This window comes from Thalia democratica, chromosome 8, assembly GCF_965202585.1.
Source record: "Thalia democratica chromosome 8, ktThaDemo2.hap1.1, whole genome shotgun sequence".
In the NCBI taxonomy this organism is placed as follows: Eukaryota; Metazoa; Chordata; class Thaliacea; order Salpida; family Salpidae; genus Thalia; species Thalia democratica.
The window spans coordinates 30,135,225-30,145,850 of record NC_139172.1 but is presented as its reverse complement, the minus strand read 5'-3'; positions in this window follow the sequence as shown (position 1 = coordinate 30,145,850).

Here is a 10,626-nt window from a genome sequence, read left to right as displayed (position 1 = left end):
CGCCAAGTTCAGGTAGCAGAATGTCAGGTGGAGTGTAGAGCTTATTAAATTATGGCTAACCTACCTCGGCAACGGTAAGACAGTAAAAACTACTGCTAGTTTTTTAGTTAACTTTTAGATTAGGTACATATAAAAGTTAGAGCACTATTATTCTTATTAAAAAACAATTCAAGTTTTGTAAAAGCTTTTGTGTTTATATAACGACACCAGGATACCAACGATCCCCACCTGCATAATTCATTTCCGCACTCAATTCCCACCCTGTTTTTTTAATTTATTTCAATTTAATTATTTATTTTTTATTCTTATCGTTCTTTTTTATTTTTAACTATCACTGATGCCCTTAAGCGTTACTTCTGGTCGTTAAGCGGTTCTCGGATTTTGTCGGGTGAGAATTGTGCTTGGGTAGGGAAATGATCGCGGTTCCCAATGACACTAGTGTGGATCAAAGCAACACAAACTTACTTCGGAGGCTTTTTTTTTTGAAACTTCAGTATGCAATTTCTAATAATTTTTTCAAATTTACTTTAAACAGAAAACTAATTTTTATAACTACCTTTGCTCCTAATGTAGGAATATTATTAGTTTAGAACTCGGTAAGGTAAGCCCTAAAGCAGATTTAAGTAAAAACTGCCTAAAAAGGTGTAAGTTTACGGCCTGCTGTTTTTTTTTTTTTTATGAAATCAACAATAAAAAGTAAATAGCTCCGAGGCAATATTTACTACAATACTATCAATTTAATCTTTTGTAAACACTAGTGCTTATTAAACAACATTTTTAATAGATTTGGCTCTTAAGTGTTTACTTTGATTTCTTGATATCCGATTACTCTTCATAATATTAATAACAATTTTTTTTTTAGTATAACAGCGGACTACAAATAATGTTTTCTAGTAAACGTAGACTGTTACTAATAAAAGGTAACAAACCCCTGCGCTACATCATATAAGCTTAATACCTGTTTAAATATTTTCTAAATGATTCAAGTAGTTTATTTTGAATCAAAGCATTTGTGTGTAAACTAAGAAACAATTGATGTTAAAGACCAAATGATACTATATCCAATTAAATAAATTATTCAACTTTAGCATCTTTTTTGTTGTAGCTTCCATTTGCGAATAAATTCAACTTGTAGCTAGACGCAAGAAACTGTCACTTAAGTACAAATTTTTGTGCTGTGTTTAAAGTGTTACACTGTAATTAACAAAGTTATTAAAACAAGTAGATTTGAAAACTGATAGTTTTCAAGCTTTTTTATTAAAAGTTTCTTACTATAAAAGTTTTAAGCACTAATTTCTAAAAGTAATTATTACTAAAGGTATTAACAAAGTAAATTTTTTGAAACATAGATATAATATTTTTTAAGCACTTTAAGCTGTTATAATGTCTGAGTAATAAATTATTGATAGGTTGATTCAATAATACATATTAACTAAGTTAAAGTAAAACTGCTATGAAACTTAAAGTTTTGTCGTTCCATAGAAGTCACTCATATTTGCTGAGTCAGCAAAAATAAAATCTTTTTTTGTTGTTATTTTTAGAATAACTCAAAAAATATTTTTTTTGATTAGTTTTAAATCTGTTTGGTTAAGGTGGGTTATGGAAATTTTTTAGGTATAAGGGTGTAAGAAAAAAAAAACTTTTTTTTTATTTGTTATAAGAAACAAAAGTTTTTGCGGTAAAGACTTTTAATTAGACTGCTACTCTTTACTAGTGCACTACGATTGATTATTTTATCACGTTTTTCCTATTTAATGGAATTTTTATGCTGATTAAAGCAGTTATCTTAAAATAACAGAGGCCTGCGAAGACTTTTTTCAACATGAACAAACAAATAAGGCCCACACACAGTTTTTAGTTATATTAAAACAACAAAAAATAACTCTAAAGATTTTGGGTTTCCAAAATTAATTCTAATGTTTCTATAAAAAACCCATCAAAACCCTAAATGTTGTTCTATCAACCCCAAAAACCGTCTCCGTTTTTTTCGACTCACTGTAAACGACTCCGTTTTCGACTCTTTTTAAAGAATTCTTGTTTGGAGAACAACATAAATTACAGTCAAGTTACCAAACAAGATTAAATTATAAAGTTAAAGTTTATATGTTTTTTAAAAACATTATGTTTATAATATTTACACTTTTTATGTTGTTTTCATAAGTTTCTGTCACAAATTAAAAACGTTTTTAAAATATTCAATATTTCTCAGTTACAAAAAAAGCTTCCTCGGGTGGGCTCTAACCACTAATCTTTATTAGATTAACAGTCGCACACGCTAATCGATTGCGCCACTATCAATTGTTGTGCTTATAAATTCTGCTGTTTGCTAAGCTATTATTGTTATATAAATGTTACTAGTTGCTAAGCATTTATTGAGTTTGGGTAGCTGCCATATTTTGCACTAGCGTACAAAAGTGCACGAAGGGACAAAATTGCATGAAAACACTTTTGCTCAAGGGGATAAAATTGCACAAAGAGAAAATTGCACTAAGATACTTTTACACAAAGTGTCACTTTTGCACGAAGACACTTTTGCACGAGCAGACTATTTTGCACGAAGACCTTTTTGCACGGTTTGAATTTTTTTTTAGTTTTTCTATTAGTTATAATTTGAATGTTTTTTTTTATTTAGTTTTTTTTTTTAATTTAGTTTTTTTTTCTATCGCTGTTACCTCTAACCCTTACCTTCAGTCGGTAGCTTATATGTATTTAAATTTTATTTTTTAATTTTTATCAATATTTAATTTTTTTTTATTATCACAGTTACCCCTAGCCCTTATCCCCGGTCGGTAGCTTTTTTTTTTTTTCTATAATAACTTTTAATATTTTTTTATTTTTCCTATAACTTTTACCTCTAACCCTTACCCTCGGTCAGTAACTTTTTTTTTACTTTTTGTTTTTATATCAACTTATCATTTAGTTATACTTTTAGGTTTTTTTTTTTTTTTTTCATTTTATTCTGTTTTTTTTTACTCTGGTGCAAAAATGTAACTCATGTAAAACTGAACATTGGTTCAAACTGTCTTCGTGCAATTTTGTTCCCTCGTGCATTTGTAAGCCCTCGTGCAAATTAGTCTTCGTGCAAAAGTATCTTCATGCAATTTTGTCTTCGCGCAATTTTGACCCGTTCCATTAAGTTTATAAGTGTTACTAGTTGCTAAGAAATTATTATGTTTATAAATTCTACTGGTTGCTAAATAGCTATTGACTTTACAGATTTTACTGATGTTTGTAAGGAGGGCATCGCGTGGGGGGGGGGTGCTCTACCGCAATTGCACCACCTTAAAATTTTAAAGAAAATATTAAGTATCTATAACGTTTTAGCTATTTTTAATAACAAAATCTCTTATAAAGCTCCAATTTAGACAGCGACTATTTTGCTGACTACACTGCCACAAAATCCTAACCGACGGCCGCAAATTTACTCAAAAAAGCAAAATTTTTTCAAGAATTATCGTAAAATTAATATCTTGTGGTAATTAAGCTAAGTTAAAAATTCCCTAAAAACAGTACAGACTTCAGTATCATTCCTCAAGATATTGTAAACAAAACTTAAAATAAAGCTAAGCTACTGCAAAAGGTTATAGTGAAGTTTATGAACCCACATAGTTTTTTTAAACAAACAGATTATTGATCAAAATAAGCCAATAATAGAATAAAATTTGTCATAAGTTTTGGATAAAGCACTTTTTTACATGTTGTTCTTATTTTATGTTTTTTTAACAAAGCTAATAGTTATTTATTGTTAATATTAAAACTTCAAATTAATTTTTACATACAACCGGTAAAAGTCAGAGAGTACAAAAGGTTTAATAGAAAAAGCAAACTAAAACAGCAAAACACTACTACTTTACTAAAAACCTTTATTTTCCTTCAATTTCAAAGCAACTGTTTTTGAATTTTTTCAGCTTAATCTTCATAAAGTTTTAAATTTTTGCTAGAGGGAAGTTTAAAATTTTCAAAAAAGAATATATATTTTTATAAAAGAAAAAAAAAAAAAATTGTCAAAACTTTATTGTCTTAGTGGTTTAAAAATTTATTTTAGCAAATAGTTTTACATTATAAAAGAAAAATCTCCTAAAAATGTTGGATGCCTTGTAACGAACCCGTTACTACATTTACTCTTTCGTTTTATTAAATCATTTCAAAAGACTTAAAGTTAAAAAATTTCAATATTTTATGTAATGTCACGATTTGTATTAAGGATAGAAAATGAGAAAAAGAAGTGTGAAGTAAATTTGAAAGAAAGAGTTTAAAACTTGGCTTGCAGACGCGAGACGCGGAAAGAACGCTCATAACGACGTGTTGACGATAGGATATTGCGAAGCGTATTAAGGACAGTTGAGTAGGGCTTTCTTGTTTTTGAAAGTGGATAGAAAATCTTATCGTCGAGTCTATTTTCTGTCCATGTCAACAATGTTTAGTATTTAGTCAATGTGCCTACTGGGCTTTTGTTAGCAGTCGTTTATAACTTTTTTATTGTAAATTCTTTTCTTTCACTTATTTCACAATGTGTTTATTAATCTTGTATATGAAGTACGTGCACTAATAACCGATTTGATGATATTATATTTGTAGTAAGAACTAGTATATTAAATTAAGCCGGCGTTCCATCTGAACGTCTGTAAAACTTAAAATAACCGTTTTTAGTAATCTTATTTAAGAGCAGCTTTATCTGTACCAACTCCCAACCAATCAATATTACTATTGATGACGTTACATGGCGTATATCCACGGCCACCGAACATACCACCTTTCGGTTAGCAGTCGAACGCGCTAAGATTGGCACTACATTTTGAATCGACCCACGAAGACTGTTAAAAAGTTTTAACGCATTAATCATCATCAAGTTAGTAATTTATCTTATTAAATACAAGTTTTCGAATACACATATAATAACTTAAAATACTAATTTATCAATTAGAAATGTAAAACAGTTAATGCTAATAATATTTTTAAACAAGAAATATTTAACTATTATAAATTAAACAACTGAGGTTATATGATGTATAAAATAACTTTAATATTAGAATTGACATAATAAATAGTTTGGTAACTTTGAGAATTGACTTAAGTCCAAGTTATATTTTTTTAAGTGTTTGCGGCTTAGGTTATAAATTTTTCCCCATTTAGTACGAAAACTTTTTATATGAAATAGTTTACATATTTATACTTAAAGTTTTGTTGAACTCTTTTTTTTTCAAAAAATCGAAACAATTAAAGATTTTTTTTTGTAAAGTACCACATACTAGTTTTAAAGTTATTTTTCGTTTTTTTTCATATGTTTAATTGCTAAAAAAATCATAAAAGTACATAAAATTAGAATATATGACAAAAACCTTAAAAATTTGAAACACTATATCAGGGTTTCCCAAACTCATTTACTAAATCGCCCCCTTTTCAGAAATTTGAAAAATAATCGCCCCCCACGATTTTAAAAAGTAGTTTTTCTCTTGTGTAAAAACTTTTGAGTCAAAAAATTTGTGTTCGAAATGTAATTTAGTCTGGTATTTCTTGTGCACGAACTTTTGGGCTGTGTAGTAGTTGACAGGGCTTGAGAAAAAGTTACTGTTGTTTTCTTATAAGCCCAGTAAAGTGTATTAAAATACTTAAATATTAAAAAGCCTTGTGTAATCAGTAATCAATCATGATTAAATATGAATTGTTTTAAAACTAATGAAACTTTTAGGGTAGTTGTGGAAAACTTTTGTAGTCAGCAATTTATATTTACTAAAAATCTTGTCTTCTTTCAATTCGTTAAAAAAATGTAGTTGCGGGCTGCATAATTTAATAAAATAACATATATAAAAGTAAAAACTCGAGCATAATTGTAATAAAATGATTTACTATTATTGTGATCTAAGAAATACTAAAGTAACTGAAAACCAAATTGAAAGTGTATTTCAAAATCATAAGCATCAAAAAACTAAAATTTGTATATTTTGCACAAGTAGTTTTTAAGTTACTTAGCAGGTCGAAATTTGATTGGATCTGGACCGTACGTTACCCATCTGTAATCTTAACTAAAACCTGACATTATAACTATCTCTCATTTAACGAATTTCGGACATTTAGGAGTGAATACTAAGTAACTTATTTAAGTCGCACAAAATACTTAAATTAATTTACAAATAGGCGTATTCTAAAATTAAATAAAAGAGATTAAAAAACTGTAAAAGAATGAACAAATTATTTTACACATAATAAAAAAAAATATTAAAACACCATTGCTGAGCCAGTTTTAGGAAGTTTGACCGACTGGTTTGTTATCTTATAAAAAGTGGTTTTATCAATACCTTCTGTTAATGCAGTAAAATTATTAATTTCAATGCTTAGATATATTATAAGCAAGTTAGTTATAAAATTATAAATTAAATTTTAAGCTTTTTAAACTATATGTTTTGTAGTAGAATACCATTAAATAGTATTTAACTTGGAATAACTTTTAGGAAACTAAACTTTAATTTTAACATTTTTTTTCTTAATTTAAACTTAAAAAAATCAAATGTTTTACAGTTAATTCTGTGAACAGAAAAAAATCAATAAAAAAATATTTTAATAATGTTAAAACTTTGTTTTGTAACTGTAGCAGTCTTTTTGATGGCTTATTTAATACTGTTTAATTTTATTTTTTCTCTAGTTATTAGCCTATAGTAATTTACCAGAAGAAAATAGTGAAAAACTAAAAGCTAGTGTTGAACTAACAAAATAAACAACATATTCTATTTGCTAATATATTAAAAAATAAGATAAAACAAAAAAGAGTTGATAAATAGTTTAAAATTATTTAATATATAAATTTTTAAAACAATTAAAAATCAAGTTAGAAAATAAATTTAAGTTTAATTTTCTTTTAAATGAAAAAATTTGAAGTCATTCAAATAGAGACATCAAATCTATACTCTTTTAAAACCAAAAAATAAATTTTGAAATGAAAACTTTAATGTTTGTCAAGTTTTTATTTATTTATACAGATTAAACAAGTAATAAAAAAAATATGTCAAATAAATTTCTTTTAAACAAATACTTTAACCACTATGCTATAAAAACTTTTAGTGTAATGTAAATCGACAACTATAAACTAAAAATTAACCAGGTCAAAATAAAGCTATTAACATATTTAAAACATAAACCACTTTATAAATACAGTATACTTCCTCTTCAGATCGCACTTTGAACAAAATCAAAAAGTTTAAACTCAAAAATTATTACAATTTTTTTTACAAAATTATAAATTTAAATATGTTATTAAAATAACGTCATCAATAAACATGAAATCAACTAAAACATAAAACAAACATTCATAATAAAAAAAATATCTATATAAGCTATTAAATATTGTGTATTTTTCGTTTTATTAATACTTAGTTAGTAATAGACTTTATTTAAGTTAAATTTAAGAAAATATAATTTTGCACTATTTTTTGGGGTAAAAAGTGCGAACTCAAGAGGAAGTCTACCGTAATTAATATTTATTAGGCGTTATGCAAACCTGTTATAAAATAAATAACTTAAAAAGATTTTTAATATAAAAAGACTACTTAAATACAATACAAACCAGGTTAAATAAGAAGTATTTTAAAAGATCAAATAAATAAAAAAACTTTTATAAAATAATGTCTGCTACTGAATTCTAATATAATGCGAAGGATGAGGTTCATGAACGCTTGCAAGTTTTTCTAATCTGATTCTAAATCAGTCAAATAAAGCCTCAAGTCACCTCCTTTACAAATATCTAGATTAGATATTTTGCTCAATATGTTGATAACTAAACTGAAAGCTTTCTCAACAACATAGCTAGAAGGAAAAACTATACAAAACAATCTAAATTCCTCTCAAATGATTGGATACTTTTGCCTTAGTTTTTTTTGAGTCCAAAAGCTTTCATATTGTTCTTTGGAAAAAATTACTTTAAGTTCAAGGTCAGTTTGTAAGTCTGAAAAGGTTTCCTGTGAGTCATTTACTTTAAAAAGATCTGCCACAAAGGGATCCATATTTTTATCTATATGATAGCTTTTTGTGTCAAATCGAAATTTTACTACTTAATATGTTGAAATTGTTAAAAATTTCAGATTTTTAGATTTTTTTTTGCCTAAATTGTCAAGTTCCAGGTTTTTCTACGTAAATTGGCAACCCTGTATAGTTTTATTTTTTAGTCTAACTTAATGACTTTTCAAAAAACAATTGGAAATATCATGAGGTGATAGTTAATATAGATTACATAGATTTTAACAAACCATTTATGATCCTAAATAACATATATGTAACGTTAAAAAATAGTGAGAGGAATTCCGATCGTCTATAATCTACGTAATTGTTAAATAAGAAAATATATAATTGAAAATATGTAATTAACTTAAAAGTATGAGTCATAAGTACTTGATTTTTTTCTTTATATTTTACGTAATAAACTTTTTTGTTTAAGTTTTACCTCAGGGTCAAATATTTGATAGCAAGCGAAAATTAAGAAAAGAGCAAGATAAAAAGTAAAAATTTTATGACAACCCAAAATTTTAAAATCGCCCCCTTTTCGCCCCCTTACTAGATATCGCCCACCCTTTCGCCCCCTTACTAATTATCGCCCCCCAAATTACTAAAATCGCCCCCAGGGGGGCGATATCGCCCACTTTGGGAAACCCTGCACTATATAATAAAAAAAAATATACAAATTTTTGTTGTTTACATTTACAAACTAGTTAACTTTGTCATGTGTATTATTATCTTTTGTTATTATCATTGTTTTTCTCATTTAGGACATAAGTAATTTAGAATTTTATTTTATTTTCTTAAGTTTATCTAAAATAAAATTTACGTATAATAACTACATAATATTAAAAATTTTTTAAATGTTTATTTTCAAATGTTAAATTATTCCGATACAATCTTAAAGCTTAACTTTAAGTTGCCTTTAGTAAATGCTACTAAATTTGTTAAAACAGTGGAAGAAGTTTAAACTAATTGAGGTGCGGGTGTTTTTTACAAAATTTTGCAATTTTCCTTTCGTATAAAAAATTGAATCTTAAAAAAAAAGATTTTAGCAATAAAAATTTACTTTAAGCAAAAACAAATAGGAGTTCAACAAAACTTTATTGAAGGCAAAATATTAAATAATAAGATTTCTTGAATATAATTAGACAAAATCATATGCTTTTTGTTATGAATAATAGAAACTTTTTAAGAAACATGTCAGTCATAAATCAGCAGCAGGCTTGTTAACAAAAAATAATGTATAATTAATATTTTAAAATTATCACAAACTAAATAAAAAAAGAACTTGAAATCACTAGAGTTCAAAACTATCATAAAAGTACTTTCCTTTCACATTAATCACATGCATTTTTAGAGTCAGCAGTACTTTTTTTATCAACTTAATGTTGCGAGAGTTTTCATTAAATTTTTTCTTCAGTAATTGTGGTCTACACCAGTGGCGTGGTATTTTTGGTCACTTTTGCACGGTGGATAATTTTTGGACATCGTCACTTTAGCACAGTGCGTCAATTGTGCACGGTGGGTCACTTTTGCACGACGTCATTTTGCCGCCGAGCAAAAGTGACCCCTGTGCTAAAGTGAAGCCGTGCAAAAGTGACGCACTGTGCTAAATAAACACATCGTGCTATAATGACGTTATGCAAAAGTGACCCTCTGTGCTAAAGTGACGCCGTGCAAAAGTGATCCTCCGTGCTAAAGTGACCCTCCTTGCTTAATTGACGACCCGTGTAAAGTAACCCTCTATGCTAAAGTGACCCTCCGTGCTGAATTGACGACCCGTGTTAAAGTGATCCTCTGTGCTAAAGTGACCCTCCGTGCTGAATTGACTCCGTGCTGAAGTGACGCACCGTGCTGAATTGACGACCCGTGCTGAATTGGCAACCCGTGCTGAATTGACGAACCATGCTAAAGTGTCGCTGTGCCATTCTGACACTCATCCAGTAGCGGCAGTGCAACACCTCACGTGATGCCCCTGGTATAAACTTAAGAATAGGAAAACAAAACTTAAAAAAGATAATTTTGGTTTTCTTTTATGCAAGTTAGTTGCAGGTTTCTGAAATTATCTGTCATAGCTGGCATAAAAAAACAAATTTTGTTGGCTAATGTATGCCAAGTGTTAACTATTTTTGACTTCAAATACCAAGGTTATTAATTTAGTATATAGCCACGAATTATAATCATAATTATAACATGAAAACAAAGATTACTAATAACAACTTTAAAAAAGCGTAGCACCTTTTTTTGAATTCTCTATTCTACGGTTATACTTTTAGTAGTTTTATGGTTTTTAGTTAGAAAACTCAACGATAATCTATAATTAAACCAGTTATCTATAAAACAAAAGATAAATTAAGCTTTAATAAAACCTTTATATACTTTCAAAGTTTAGAAATTTATAGAGATATGTATCAATAGAAAACTAAAAAAGCTGTTTATAATTCTAAACCTAACTTATGGTGTTAGTTTTATGCAGTAATCAAAAATACTTTTTTTTAATAAGACTTAAATTTTTAAGTGAATAGGTTTCCAATTAAAAAACGCAAATAAAACAATGTAACTTAGACGTTTAAATTGGTAAGGTTTAATAAATGAACTTAATTTTCTTTGATAACTTAAACCTTTAGAACTTCAAGTATG